The following is a 15,628-nucleotide window of genomic DNA, read 5'->3' as shown; positions in this document are numbered from 1 at the left end:
TTTGAATTATGTGGTGGTGAGGTGTTTTGAATTACGTGGTGGTGAGGTGTTTTGAATTACGTGGTGGTGAGGTGTTTTGAATTACGTGGTGGTGAGGTGTTTTGAATTACGTGGTGGTGAGGTGTTTTGAATTACGTGGTGGTGAGGTGTTTTTAAATACATGGTGGTGAGGTATTTTGAATTACGCAGTGGTGTGGTGTTTTGAATTACGTGGTGGTGTGGTGTTTTGAATTACGTGGTGGTGAGGTGTTTTGAATTACGTGGTGGTGTGGTGTTTTGAATTACGTGGTGGTGTGGTGTTTTGAATTACGTGGTGGTGAGGTATTTTGAATTACGCAGTGGTGTGGTGTTTTGAATTACGTGGTGGTGTGGTGTTTTGAATTACGTGGTGGTGAGGTATTTTGAATTACGCAGTGGTGTGGTGTTTTGAATTACGTGGTGGTGAGGTGTTTTGAATTATGTGGTGGTAAGGTGTTTTGAATTACATGGTGGTGAGGTGTTTTGAATTACGTGGTGGTGAGGTGTTTTGAATTACGTGGTGGTGAGGTGTTTTGAATTACGTGGTGGTGAGGTGTTTTGAATTACGTGGTGGTGAGGTGTTTTGAATTACATGGTGGTGAGGTGTTTTTAATTACGTGGTGGTGAGGTGTTTTGAATTACATGGTGGTGAGGTGTTTTGAATTACGTGGTGGTGTGTTTTGAATTACGTGGTGGTGAGGTGTTTTTAATTACGTGGTGGTGTGGTGTTTTGAATTACGTGGTGGTGTGTTTTGAATTACTTTGTCCCAAACTATCATGACAACACAGCAACTCAGGTACAGTCATTACCCTCAGCTAAAACAAGCCCGTTCCTCTGTAATGAGGCGTGGTGAGGTGAGCGCAGCGAGCCGAGCCAAGCTAGTATATATATATATATATATATATGCGTATGTGCAAACTTTTACTGTTGAACTCATACACATCGTATGTGTAAAAGGCCTCGTTTAGCATTCATGTCATTTTGAAAGGCACATATTGGCTTGAATGTCTATTAAAATGGGGTAACTTCGTGAAGACATGTTACATACAACTTATTAATTAATCTCTTAAATATTCCTCTTTGCCTTCTCATTCTGGATCCACCTCACATCTTGAGTGCCTTTTCACCACACACAACCATTATAATTACTGAGAGATAATCTTACTATAATTAACCAAATGTCCGTCTGTCTGTCCGTTTGAAGGTAACATAAAAACTGCTGAACCGATCGCAAAGATATTTTCGGTGGATAATCCTGGGATCTCCAGGAGTAAAATAGGCTATTTAGTTTTCCCAATTTCAGCTTTAGTCTCCAGGATTCTCAAGTTTGGACTCCCGCATAACATTCGCGTTTGCTGACGTTCATTGTGACGTCTTCTTACGTCGAGCAACGGTACCCGCCCTATGGGCGGGGCTTCAATTAGGAGGCCCAAATGGAAAGGCTAAATATCGGAAATTGAAGGCTTTTTTTCTTTTAAACGATTTATATAAACATCTGTCATGCGGAAACGTCTTGCGGGAGCAAGTATCAGCAGGATGTGGCAATGTGGGAGTCCACGTTTTCACCGATCGCTGCACCATGTGCCACACAAACGACTGCACCGATCGATGCACGGCTGCATCGATCGGATGTGGCATGAAGGAGGATCTGCACTTCGGCATGAAGGAGGATCAGATCTAACAGATCGTTGTCTCCATCGATCTTGCCAAGGCCGGAACACCTATCGGCTCAAAATCCTTTTAACTGTTGATTTGGTACAGTTACACGTATCGGGAATTTGGTACACGTATCGGGAGTACATACGACATAGCGATTGTGAACACGATTAATCGATCACGATTATCGATCACGATCATCGTGTATCGATCACGATTTGAAACACGATGGAATAATATTTACCGATATGAACAGTGATGTGGGTTTTATTGAAATTCTAAAGATACTGTTTAGATTTTGATGATTTGCGTGTGATATGATTCAACGGATGTTTATATGAATCGTATAAAATTAAAAAAAGCCTTCAATTTCTGATATTTTGCCATCGCCAGATGCAGATTCGCCACGGACCCACGATCGATGTTTCTCTACGTGAACGTACCCGTTTGTTTGCGAACAGGTACGTTTTTCATGGAAGTCCTTCACGAACTTGGTGTCCATGTCTGACGTGCGACTGAAGGTGCTACAGCAATGTGGAATTTATTGGTTTCATGCTTTAGCATTCACCGTATCTGCATTGCCTGTTTGCTTCTGGCCTCCCACCCATGTGTAGCACGGGTATTTCTCTAGTATAAATAATTAAACGTTGTCTAAAATTCCATGAACTTTTTAAAACCTAATTAAGTTTGAATATGACTTTTGCAATACTTTTTGTAGTTTTAATTCTGGTGTTTGAAAACGTATCATACTTGGAAAATGTGTGATCAATCCCTGATATTGTGCGCTTGAAGGTTAAAACACTGAATGTTGAAATAGTTATGCAAAAAAAATAATTGAAGCATTACATTTTGAAAGGGCATGTGTCGAGATAGTTTCGTACTTGCTAATGATCTCTCTGGTCTGGGTTTCATTTGTGGCCAGATTATAAACTACCATCCTGGTGCTTCGCAGACCAAATGCTGCATCAACGGATATGCCACCCCTGCAGAGATGACAGGGTAGATTCCCTTATCTACGAGCATTGCTTGATGGTTGTTCAGGTTCCAATGGCACAATTCGAAAAGGGTAGGTGGTTGTGTACCATAGCGTACTAAAATTCAATAAACACATGCCTTGATCGACTGTCGATTGATTAACCCAATCCCTCTTCTGACCTCTCACATATCCTCCTGGCTTTTCGTCTTCATCTTCTTTTTCTGCGATTACTCTTTTATTCATCAGCTCAAAATGATAAGCCTTACAAGTCAACAAGTGAGGGGATCAAATGTTAATACTGGTATCATTAATAAGAAGTTTCCAAACCGCACAAACTAAGTAACTTATAAGTCACTGGTGCCCAAAGAAAGACCTTCTCACCTCATCCAATCCAAAATCACAATGGATTTAATTCCAACAATATATTTCATTTAATATATTTAATTTCTCACCACATCCCAATCGAAAAAATGCTTCTATGTTTGCGATGATGGTGCCTGCATATAATAGTCCCAAGATTCCCTTTGTACTCGTCAATGATCAGGACTTCCCGGGTAGATTGCAGTCAAGCTCACTTAAAAGGTTCAACATCAGGCTCTTTGCAACAGCGTTAGCTGCTCAAAGCATTATAGACTATTGCACATAACGCCAGGAAATTGCTTCTTTGTGCTGATTTTCAACTGTACAAAAGCTCTCTATGTATGTATGTTTGCCTGCAGCCATTTTTTCAATGACAGTTAGATGCTCTTTCATGCTTCAATACCTCTTGTCAAGAATAATGTGACTGCTGTCGAGGCCACACAATCAAGCTTTCTCGAGAGACGAATGCTTCTGCCTCTAAAAAGTTGAGTGCAAGCAATAACTGTTTTTTTTATTTTTTAGAGCAACTGGTGTAACACTGCACACATGTTTTGTGCAGACATTGTACTCCAGGTCTTTCCAACACAAAAAACATGTCAGTCCTTACATGTGCATTTTAAATGGCTTTTACACGAATGCATTAAACTTCGGAACAAGAAACAAGTAGCCACTCATACATTTCCAAAATAATGAAAATCACTAAAATACACAATTAACAGAATTCTTTTCATGCAGTTTTATTTTAAAAAAAACACGATGTTTTGTTGTCTTTGTTCTTGCACTATAAGCTTAAATTGCTGTCAAGTCCAAAATTTTCTTTCACCTATTACTCATTAGATCGTCCAAATCCAATTATAACCAGGAGATTCAACAATTGTACTCACTGGCCTTTGATATATTATATATATATACATATACACACACACATACAGTCACGTGAAAAAGTAAGTACACCCCATGTAAACTTTTGACTTTTTCAACATATTTCAACATACAGCTATTTGATCTTCATTTCAACAATATTGACAGATAAAGGTGATATAATATAACAAATATCATCAAACATTTACATTTTGTCGTCCATTGTATAATTTAAATAAACATAAATGCAAGTTTCGCATGTGGAAAAGTAAGTACACCCTTGGCTCTAATAGGTGGTATTGCCCCTTTTGGCAGAAACAACCTCAAGTAGGCGTTTCTTATAACTGTCTACCAGTCTCTGACATCGACTGGGGGAAATTTTTGCCCACTCCTCCATGCAGAATTCTTTCAGCTGTGCGATGTTTGAGGGGTTTCTTGCATGCACAGCTCGTTTCAAATCCCCCCTCAACATCTCGATGGGATTTAGATCCGGGCTTTGACTTGGCCGTTCCAGAACCCTCCATTTCTTTCTTTTCAGCCATTCCTTGGTGGATTTACTGGTATGTTTAGGGTCATTGTCATGTTGCAAGGTCCACCTTCGGTTGAGCTTCAACTTTCCGACAGATGGCCTAAGATTATCCTCAAGCACCCTCTGGTCCAATGAAGAATTCATAGTGGATTCTATGATGGTGAGCTGCCCAGGCCCTGATGCAGCAAAGCTGCCCCAAACCATGATATTTCCACAACCATGCTTTACAGTTGGTATCAGGTTCTTGTGGTCAAATGCTGTCTTTGGGTTTCGCCAAACATGTCTTCTGGTACTGTGGCCAAATAGCTCTACCTTTGACTCATCTATCCAGAGCACATTGTTCCAGAAGTGCTGGTCTTTGCCTAGGTGTTCATTGGCAAACTTTATTCTTGCCCTGATGTTCTTTCTGGACAGCAAAGGTTTCCTCCTGGCACACCTCCCATGTCGATCAAATTTGTGCAGCCTCTTTCTCATGGTAGACTCGTGCACTTTGACATCAACAGTGGCAAGAGCTACCTGTAGGTCCCGTGATGACATTCTGGGGTTCTTCGAGACTTCTTTCAGCATCTTGCGGTCTGCTCTCGGGCTGAACTTGCTGGGGCGGCCTGGCCTGAACAAGTTGGCAGTTGTTTGGAATCTTCTCCACTTGTAGATGATCTTCCAGACAGTCGAATGATTTATTTCAAATTGTTTGGAGATTTTTTAAAATCCCTTCCCAGACTCGTAGGCATCTATAACCTTCTTTCTGAAGGCCTCAGAGAGCTCTTTTGATCTAGGCATGGTGACGCCGCACACTTCAACAACAAAGAGCAAACCAAACGAAATGTCTGAGGTTTAAATGAGACAGGTTCCTCCAAGATCCTCTCTAACGATGTTCTAATCATTTGCACCTGAGCTGGTGCACCTGATACTAATTTTAGGTATTTGAAGTAGTGATAAATGTCGGGGTGTACTTACTTTTTCCACATACAAAATTTGCGTTTATGTTTATTTAAATTATACAATGGACTACAAAATGTAAATGTTTCATGATATTTGTTATATTATATCACCTTTATCTGTCAATATTGTTGAAATGAAGATCAAATAGCTGTATGTTGAAATTTGTTGAAAAAGTCAAAACTTTACTTGGGGTGTACTTACTTTTTCACGTGACTGTATATATTATACAAGCAACGGTACCCGTCAACGGCAGGGGTTTGTAGATGTCTCACCTGAAATTAGCAATTTTTTTGTCATGTGTATTGTTAGAAATGGGAATTCAGTGTAAATATTCAGTGAGCAGATATCGCAATGGGTGGAGCTGGTAACCTTGACAACCATTATATCAGCTAAGATTTCTAATCCATGCTTGTTGTACCTATGAAGTACTGCTTGTGAGAGAAGGTGATATTATGAAAGCTCAGCTGGGAAACGGGGTTCGGCATGTTTTGGGCCTACCACCTGACGGAAGATCACCAAAGTTCTTTCCATACCAACTGACCACCTCCAGGCAGCTATGCCTCTCCACATTGTTTTTCAGCTCCTGACCTTCCCCCTATCTCTTTATTCCCCATAGCTTTGCTTTCAGCAATTTCCCACAGCATTTAATTCTGGTTTCCCATTCGATGATCCATAGATCAGTCGTTTCATTTTCTCTTTTCAACATCAGTTTAGATTTGTCATTGAAACTTGTGATACGCGAATAGTGCATGGAAAAAGTCGTCGAAAACGGATTTTGGGGGGAATGGTTTTCGAATTTTCTGAGGGGTCTCAAGTGTTTATATGGTCATAAGGGGGTCTAAAGTGTTTAAAGAGCTTAAGGATCTTAAAAGGGCATAATGGGGGTCTAAATGGGTCAAAGGGCGAAAGAGCAAAAGGGGTCAAAAGTGTCCAAATGGTCTTAAATTGTCCAAAGGGTCTTAAAAATCAATACGTCTGAAAAGTGTTGAAGAAGGTGTATATGTCTCAAAAGGGTCGATATGGGTATGAAGGGGTCTGAAGGTTCTAAAGGTGTAAAGGAGTGAAGCTGTAATAAAGATTCTTACCTCAGGTTCGTAAATAAATTAACTGGAGAGTGCAACGCAGCGATAACGGGCCAAATTACCTTCTCCTGACTGTGTCAAACCACTATTCATGCAGAAAGTTTCATTGTGATTAACCTTGGGAGCTAAAAGCAGTAAGGTCACAAACAAACAGCAAAACATCTCACCTTATCGTGAGGATGAGGTCATTGTTGGAGGTTTACACGTTTATTTGTGTCGGCTTGGAGATTGCGGTACATGGGTTGCACGAAAGGAATTGTACTTTCGGAACTACCCGAGTTGATGATGGTACAACTGCCCCACGCATGTTCTAACGACTCCAAATCTCGTTTATTCGCCCTTTTCACGTGTGTGTGTGTGTGTGTGTGTGTGTGTGTGTGTGTGTGTGTGTGTGTGTGTGTGTATATATATATATATATATATATATATAATGTCTGTCTGTTTGTCGTGTTATTACTTGAGAACGGATTAACGAATTTCAATAAATCCAACTACGGTGGATTCGGGTAACTCTCGGGAGTGTTTGTGATCCAAAAAAAAAATCATTAGAATTTTTTTTTCTAATGGGCAAATGCAAATGCTAACACGTGGCTAATCGGCCTTATCCTTCTGTTGATTATCCCTGCACGGCGGGAGGAAGCGACGGGTTTTATATTCTCGCCGGAGAGTACGCTAGTACTCTCCATGTAGGGATGGTGCGGAAAAAAATGTCGGTCCCATCTGCTACATACAAAACTAAAGTTGGATTATATTATTTAAAAACTAGCTTAGGCTACACATGGGAGCCTACCTGGTCTGTTCAGCTGATTGTCGAGGTAGGGATCCCTTTTCAGTTCTCCAGACCAAGGCAAAAGCAAAATAAAGCGAAGAAACAGGATCGGTCAAACCCGGGAATTCATCTTCTTGATCATAATAATAATAATAATCTTCTTCAGACGGCATAATTTGCGAGCTGCCTCTATCAATGGCAATGATTCTGCCATCATTCGATAGAGTTTTACTTCCTGCAACATCCTTTGGTATTATAATTATCGTAGCTTGAAAGGATTCCACGAAAAGTACGGAAAACTACATTCCTATGTAAAAAGAATAGGACTGGGGTAGGCGTGGCTATGACTTTTCAATCAGCTTGAAGGGGGCGGAGCCGCTAGACACATTTGCCTCAGTGTCGGCGTCATGCGTGATAATGTTATGTGGAATCAAATAATATCAGCAGAAATATCATGTCTCGGCAAATGCCTTGTTTTTCATTGTTACATTCATGAAAATAAGATAATACCGAGGTACCAGTGATATACACCGCACACGGGACACGTGATCACGATCCCTTTAGTCACAGGTCAAGGTAAAAGCATTTTACATTTACGTGTAAGACAAATAGTTTCTTCCTATTGAAAAGGCTTTTTTCAACTTCCTCTTCAATTCATTCCACTTCAAAAAAATATTCAATCTCTTACAATTCTTCCTCCCTACATGCTCTAAACTCACTTTCATTCCACCCCTCCTCTATCGTTTTAAAATGGATCTATGACCTGAAAATCATAATAAACCCAATTTGTTATAAATATTCGTTTTTCATTAATCATCTACTTTCTATACTCCCTCCTCAAACCTCTCCTCCTAAACTCCCCCCTCACACCTCCCCTCCTAAACTCCCTCCTCCCCCCTCCCTTTCAATTCTCTCCCCTCCCGCCTCCCCTCCTAAAATACCCCCTCACCCCTCCCCTCCAAATCCCCACCCTTGCCCCTCCCCTCCTAAACTCCCCCCCACACCCCTCCACTCCAAATCTCCCAATTTGCCCCTCCTCTTCAAATCTGCTCCCTCCCCCCTCCCCTTCAAAACTCCCCCCTCGCTCCTCCCCTTCAAAACTCCCCCCCAACCCCTCCTATTCAAAACACGCCCCCAACCCCTCCCCTTCAGATCTCTCCCCCTACCATCTTTCTCCAATTCTCCACCTCCTCCTCAAAGCTGCCTCCTCCCCACTTTGTCTCACTTCTATCTGATACCTCCACCTTCTCCAACCTTCTACTTTCCTCTTCCCCCCCTCAAACAACCCCTCACTGTGCCTCATCCCATCACCATCAAACCTTTTGTCCTCCTCATCCTTCCCTTTCTTGTAACTCTTATGCAATCTCTGACACACTATCAACAGCTTTCCCTACCTCCCTCTCTCATCCTTCATCTGACCCTACCCCTCCCCTGTCCTACACCCGATGCTCCCCCTCCCTCTTCATTAACGGTATGGACCTCAAACATCCGGGGCCTTCGCTCAAACCTGATTGATCTCTCCATACAGGTTGCTTCTGACAATCCAGACTTGATCTGCTTAACAGAAACTTTCCTCCTTCAAGATGTCTCTGATTCCTTAATATCTCTTCCTGGTTACTCCCTCCTCCGGTATGATAGACCTGAGCCTTGTCCTGGTGGTGGGGTGGCTATCTTTATCAAAAACTCTCTACCTCACTCTTCTTGCACTGCCCTCTCTCCACCCCACACCCAGGAGTACCTCTGGCTACGGCTTCCTCTCCGCTCCCACCTTTTGTTCATATGTGTTCTGTACCGTCCTCCAAACAGTGATGAATCCATTTACATTTCACTGTCTGACAACATGGACCAACTTCTATCCACTCATCCCAACTCCATCTTCCTCATATGTGGCGATTTCAATTGTCATCATGCCAGCTGGCTGGGTGTGGGTACCTCTCACACCAGCCACGGCACCTCAGCAAAGAACTTCTGCGACTCGTTGGAACTGACACAATCTGTCAATTTCCCATCCCGGATCTCAGTCAACGGAACATCTTCTCTTCTAGATTTGGTTATGACAAACTTCCCTGCAAATGTCTGCTGCTCTTCTTCTGCTCCAATTGGTTCTTCTGATCATGTCCTTGTTAAAGTGGACATCTCTCTGGCCATTCTCAGAGAACCTCCTCAGCGTGTGTGTGTGTTTGTGTGCTTGTGTGTGTGCGTGTGTGTGTGCATGTGTGTGTGTGTGTGTGTGTGTGTGTGTGTGTGTGTGTGTGTGTGTGTGTGTGTGTGTATGTGCGTCATACTTTTTCACGTCTATTAATGAATTACATACTATTCAAATGTGCCTTTTAACCCTTTAGACTGCTGAGACCCCTTATACCTTGGAAGACCCTTTAACACGTGACCCAAAAGACCCTTGAGGACACAAAAGACCCAGATGACCCAAAAGTCCCCGAGGACCCAAATCACCCAAAAGTCCCCGATGACCAAAAATCAACCAAAAGTCCCCAAGGACCCAAAAGTCCTTGATGACCCAAAACCCCCAGATGACCCAAAAGTCCTTGATGACCCAAATGACCCAGATTACCCAAAAGTCCACGAGGATCCAAAAGTCCCCAAGGATCCAAAAAGTCTCTGATGACCCAAAAGTCCCCAAGGACCCAGATTACCAAAAAGTCCCGATGAATCAAAAGTCCTTGAGTACCCCAAAAACCCAGATGACCCAAATATCTCCGAACACCCAAAAGTCCCCAAAGACCCAAAAGTCCCCGAATATCCAAAAGTCCCCAATTAAAATTTGGTCCAATGGACCAACAAGCCCCCTAGTTTAATAAATATTTGAACTGACATTTAGTGTTCCTTTCATCTTTGCTTTGGCATCCTGCATCGCCTGGAGTGGTCAAATGGTCAATTAATTGATATGGGCTCAGCCCCTTCCCTTTGTCCCCACCGTATTGGTTTGGTATTGGTTAAAGGGAAACCACATCAGTTATTTTGGTAATTTCTAAGTGCAGGTCATTGTGTGGCCTGAGGCTGGATGAAGACATTACTCTTTGAGAAACGAGCAATAAGACAGAGCTGCAAGATACAGTCAGGGTTACGTAAGACAAGATAAGAACATGTGCAGTGTTTGACTTTGCTGTTGAAGATATCTTGGCACTTTTGCTCCAAGATTGGGTATCCTCTGAGTACCATATACCATTGTGTTATTCCACATTGTAAAAAAATTACAAAAACAGGTGAAGAAAAAAATTTATGCTGAATTAAAAAGGAAATGTAGGGATGACAAACTACAGTCTAAAAAAGGTCCTTTACAAGTTCGGGATGATGTTGGTTTAGAGAGTAGCTAACAGTATTGCCTTCACATAACAATCCCGACATCACTGCCTCCAGACTATTGTCGAGGGCTAGGCCTAGCTAAAAGTATTAGAAGCTCCTATATTTAATTTCTGCATAAGTATAAGAAGCTCCTGTAAAATTGCAGGGACTTCTTGCAGCTTCAGTTGTCTTTCCTACTTTTCTTTTTTATCAACTTCGAGTAACCAATCACAAAGGCAGGTAATTATAGAATGTTTTATTAGAGATGTCCATGCAGTTTGTAAGAAGTTGATGATCATGTTCTGAAATTATAACATTGTACTCGGCTGCTAATTTGTGCAGTCTCAGTATGTGGCTGCACTACAGGAGTAATCAAGTACTGGTGTAACCAGCGGAGTGTTTGGAGAAGCTTGAAGCAATAACTGTTGAAGTGTAAATGAGGCTGTGATGTAGGGATTGTTATGTGATGGCAATACTGTTAGCTACTCTCTAAACCAACATCATCCCTATCTTGTGTAGGACCTTTTTCAGACTCTAGTTTGTCATCCCTACATTGCCTTTTTAATTTAGCATAATTTTGTATTCACTTGTGTGTATATATATATATATATATATATATATATATATATATACAGTGGAACCTTGACTTACGAGTTTAATTCGTTCTGTGACCGAGCTCGTAACTCAATTTGCTCGTTTCTCAAATCAAATTTCCCCATTGAAATGCATTGAAATGCTATTAATCCGTTCCAGCCCGCCAAAAACCACACCAATTTTTTTTTAAATATACAGTATATATAAAAATATCTCGCGCTTTATATTTCACCTGTATGCAGCATACAAGTTGGCAGGATGGCCTGGACTGGAGGTACGCACACTTGACTCTAAACTGTACAGCCTGGGTTTGAATCCCGACCCAGCTATAACCTGTCATGTCGGTGTTTCACAGGCAGGGTGATTCATCAATGTGTGTACCGCTAAACTGGGCGCCCCGTTTGCGTCCCATTAGTTGTTGGATGTTAAGGATCTCACCGTGTCTTCCACAAAGAGAAGGCGAGCTATCGCCGGCACTCTGAACAAGTTGTGGCCTGGCATGCTCTTCTCCTCTGCCGTTATATACGTCCTCCTCGGCATCTTTTTCCAGAAGAGCCCTGTCTCGTCACAGTTGAAGATTTGCTGGGGGATGTATCGTTCGGCTTCTATCAGTTCGGCAAAAGTTATAATAAAATCTTCAGCTGCCTTCACATCCGCCTCACCAAGTCGACAACACGCACACCTCGCTCATGTTTTTCGACGATTGCGTGTTTTATATCCAAGCACATCATCCTCTTCTTCAAAATAACCTTCAAAATAATGCTCCAAAATAACCAACATGCGAAAACAAAAACAAAACAGCAGCGGTATATACAGCAGATATGCTTGCACGGCAAGATAACCACGTGACCGGAACCCACCTGGTGGCGGCTGGCGTAAGCTCCAAAATAACCAACATGCGAAAACAAAAACAAAACAGCAGCGGTATACAGCAGATATGCTTGCACGGCAAGATAACCACGTGACCGGAACCCACCTGGTGGCGGCTGGCGTAAGCTCCAAAATAACCAACATGCGAAAACAAAAACAAAACAGCAGCGGTCTACGGCAGATATGCTTGCACGGCAAGATAACCACGTGACCGGAACCCACCTTGTGGCGGGTGGCGTCAACTCAAAATAACCAACATGCGAAAACAAAAATGCAGCGATATACGGCAGAGATACTGTACTTGCACGGCAAGATAACCACGTGACCGGAACCCACCTGGTGGCGGGTGGCGTAAACTCAAAATAACCAACATGCGAAAACAAAAATGCAGCGATATACGGCAGAGATACTTGCACGGCAAGATAACCACGTGACCGGAACCCACCTGGTGGCGGGTGGCGAAAGCTCGTAACTCAGATCTCGGCTCGCATCTCAAAGCAATAAACCGCCCGAGCGACGGCTCGTATCTCGAAAAACTCGTAAGTTGGTGCACTCGTAAGTCAAGGTTCCACTGTATATATATATATATATATATATATATATATATACATACATACATACATACATACATATATATATATATATATATATATATATATATATATATATATATATATATATATATATATATTGTTACGGACCACGGCTAAGGATGTTGGTTCGCCGAGCGGATGGCACCGCGGCCGAACAGTTACCCCGACTAACCCGATTTCTGAACGTTGGCCAAAATCGCGCCACAGATATTCAATGGGGAAAAGACTAAAGCGAAGGATGTGAAGAAGAAGAAGAAGACAAAAAGGTTGGAAATACTACTAAATTTATTACTATGTACAGGATTGAAAGAAACCAAGGAAGAAGGAAAGATAAGAAAATAATTTACAGAAGATATTAGAGACACAGTGCAACGCTAGCTTACCTACAGTCTTAATTAACCCAGGGACAGAACAAACAAGGACAGACTCACGCGGGGAATGATGATAGGAATGGCAGGAGGTGGATGGCTGGAGGGGGAGGAAGGTTCAGCTGGACCCGCAGCACGGTCGGGTCGGGGATTAGCAGCCGCCGCCCTTTATCGATCAGCTCATTTAACAGCCGCCATTCCTTCGCGGCCCTGCTCAAGAACTGCCGTCAAGGCCCCAAGCTGCTGTGGCTGAAGCTGCTGTTGTTGCTGCTGTGGCTGCTGCTGTTGTTGCTGCTGTGGCTGCTGCTGCTGCTGTGTGTACGTCGCGTGCTTTTTCCAGGACTCATCTGAGGTGGGGGCGTCTTCTGCGGGTTATATATGCCACGCCCCTGAACCTTCGCGAACCTCCTTGATGTTTCTCTCCACACCCTCTCCAAGTCCAACCCTTTGTTCGTGGTTGGTTGAGTGGGGCTGACTCACTCCTCCCCTCTATGACGAGGTGGGGACACGCCTTTCTTCCCCGACCCGAGCACATGTTCAATGGTGGTTTTGGGGCGAAATCAACAACCCACAGCTGTAGCAAACCTGGCAAACTGCCCAGTGCAGTTGGTAATTGAGGCTTGGAGGGGATGTAATTGGCAATTGAGGCTTGGCAATGACGCAGTTGGAAATGGAGGTTTTGGGAATAGGAATGAAAGTGGATCTATCTTGTTTCACTTGGTGCAATGGAGTGTCATCTTAATGGAAGACAAGGCCTTACCTTAATACACATAATAAGGAACTAAACTACTGAACAGGGGTATTATGGTGTCCTTCATGTATGCTTTATGGAACTAACTACGGGAACGCCCTTTGACCTTTATACAACACTGGAGTAAGGAGGGCGATATTCTAACAACAATTTACACAATAACAACAACAAAAAAAAAACATTCTCATATCCACAACACTGCACCCTCCTCCTCTTAGGCACGTTCCGGGCCTATAACTTTAACTTTTAGTGTGGCACATAGGTGTAGTTCCCTCTACATTTAACCTGACCCTGAGTGCGACAGTTTTAAAACATAAATAAATATGTCCCGCTGCTCCATTGCACCCTGCCGAACAGATTCACACCCACAGTTAACCGAATTGCGGAATGGTCTTCAAACTATACATTTACGGTGGGGGCGCATTATTTACAATGACTCTACTTTTATTTACAAAACACAACCCAGGACTTGTGATTGTTCTTTCTGGGGGGGTGGGGGGGGGGTGGAGACAGTCTGCTCTGCATCAATGCACCATGAAAGCACCCAAAACGCACCAACACACCCTCAAGCACCAATCGGTGCACAGTCACCATTGTTCAATAATAAAAATAAAAACAACAACCCCTAACCCTGCTGGTGGTCTCTTGCTCTTCGGCTCCCTCTGCTGGCTATTTGCTTTCTTCCAGATGTTGTCATTTTCTTTGCTGGCGGCCTATTTGCAATAAAACTTGCACCCAACGTGTCCATTTTTATTTATTTATGGCCCACAGGGCCGACTAGTGTGGTTCACCTGTGGGGCATCGGTGCCCTGTGGCCAAGGTCCGCCAGCAAGATTTCGGGCCTTCATGGCCGGTGCCAGCAGAGGGGCCATGCCCCAACCCATGGGGTCCATAAGTGGTGCTCAGCCACAGACATGTGGTCCATAAGGTGGTGCATCGATGCAAACAGCTGTGGTTGCGAGACGTTCGGGCGCACAATGGCCGACTCACGCACGCTCCCCTCGGCGCCCAGTGGCGCACAGGTCCTCATGTGGGAGACAAAAGGGGGAAAGACAGATGAGCGAGGGGCAAGGTCACAAGGGTACACATCAATAAGGCAATGCAAGGCGAAGTGCGTACTTAGAGCGAAGTGAGAAAGCTCGTCCCTACCGTACGTCACCCCGCCTGTCACCTACTCTACCCTTGCCCTTACCCCATATTTACAAAATCTACACATTTACAAATTCGTCGCTAATGTCACGTCTTCCCCATATTTCCCCCACACCAAATTTGTCACCACAATCCCTCTAACCAAAATTTGCCATCACCCAATTCATCATCAATCCTCATAAGGAGGGAGAGATGGAACACAAAGCACAATGTCACACCCACGTCATGATGCGTCTCACAATCCAAAACATTTGCATCATAAAAATAATAAAACAACCTGGCATGGTGCGGAGTACCATCGTTACCTCAGGTGAGTGGATGTAGATGGTGCGAGGAGATTTTCATCCTAACTACTTTCTAAATGACATTAACACACTTTACACTACCCGGGGTCTTTCCCTGCCAATCCATTGGCCAACTTACACTATGGGTTCTAAAAACCAATTCACATTGACCAAACTGTGGTGCTTCATCAATTTGGGGTCACACTCCCCTGATTCATCTCCCGGTGCCCTTGCACAATTTCAGGACTGGGGCATGTAGCTCTCCCAGCAGGCCTACCCACCTGCACACCTCCACCACTGCAGTTGCCACCCAAGCTAACCTAGCTCCTCACCCGAACCTATCTAATTGGGGAAGGCCCCTCCTGGCTCTGTCACCCCTTGGTGCCCTCTGGCACTGGGATACCTGGGTCTGTCCTCCGGATCCTCGGGCCCCATCCACAACAACTCTACCGGCTCCCAGGGCCCACCTGCGGCCTCACCTGGCCGACATGCTCACAGTGGTGGAGTGCCCAAACCAACTACACA

General features: G+C 43.5%; 1 protein-coding gene and 1 long non-coding RNA gene across 5 annotated transcripts in view; one reads left to right on the top strand and one right to left on the bottom strand.

The window, feature by feature from the left end:
* Positions 1-2,662, top strand: part of LOC144891698 (uncharacterized) — a 192,721-nt gene extending 190,059 nt beyond the window's left edge. The window contains exons 2-3 of the long non-coding RNA XR_013623040.1: positions 2,069-2,136; positions 2,598-2,662. This is a non-coding gene — a long non-coding RNA (uncharacterized LOC144891698). The remainder of the gene's footprint in view (positions 1-2,068; positions 2,137-2,597) is intronic.
* LOC137426069 (chemokine-like protein TAFA-2) overlaps positions 1-15,628 on the bottom strand; it is a 686,347-nt gene that overhangs the window by 58,623 nt on the left and 612,096 nt on the right. The gene's annotated exons all lie outside the window — the stretch shown is intronic.

This window comes from Myxine glutinosa, chromosome 4 (genome assembly GCF_964187855.1).
Source record: "Myxine glutinosa chromosome 4, kmMyxGlut1.1, whole genome shotgun sequence".
NCBI classification, from domain to species: Eukaryota; Metazoa; Chordata; class Myxini; order Myxiniformes; family Myxinidae; genus Myxine; species Myxine glutinosa.
Note: the sequence above shows the minus strand (reverse complement) of the source record. Positions and strands in the feature narration are given on the sequence as shown.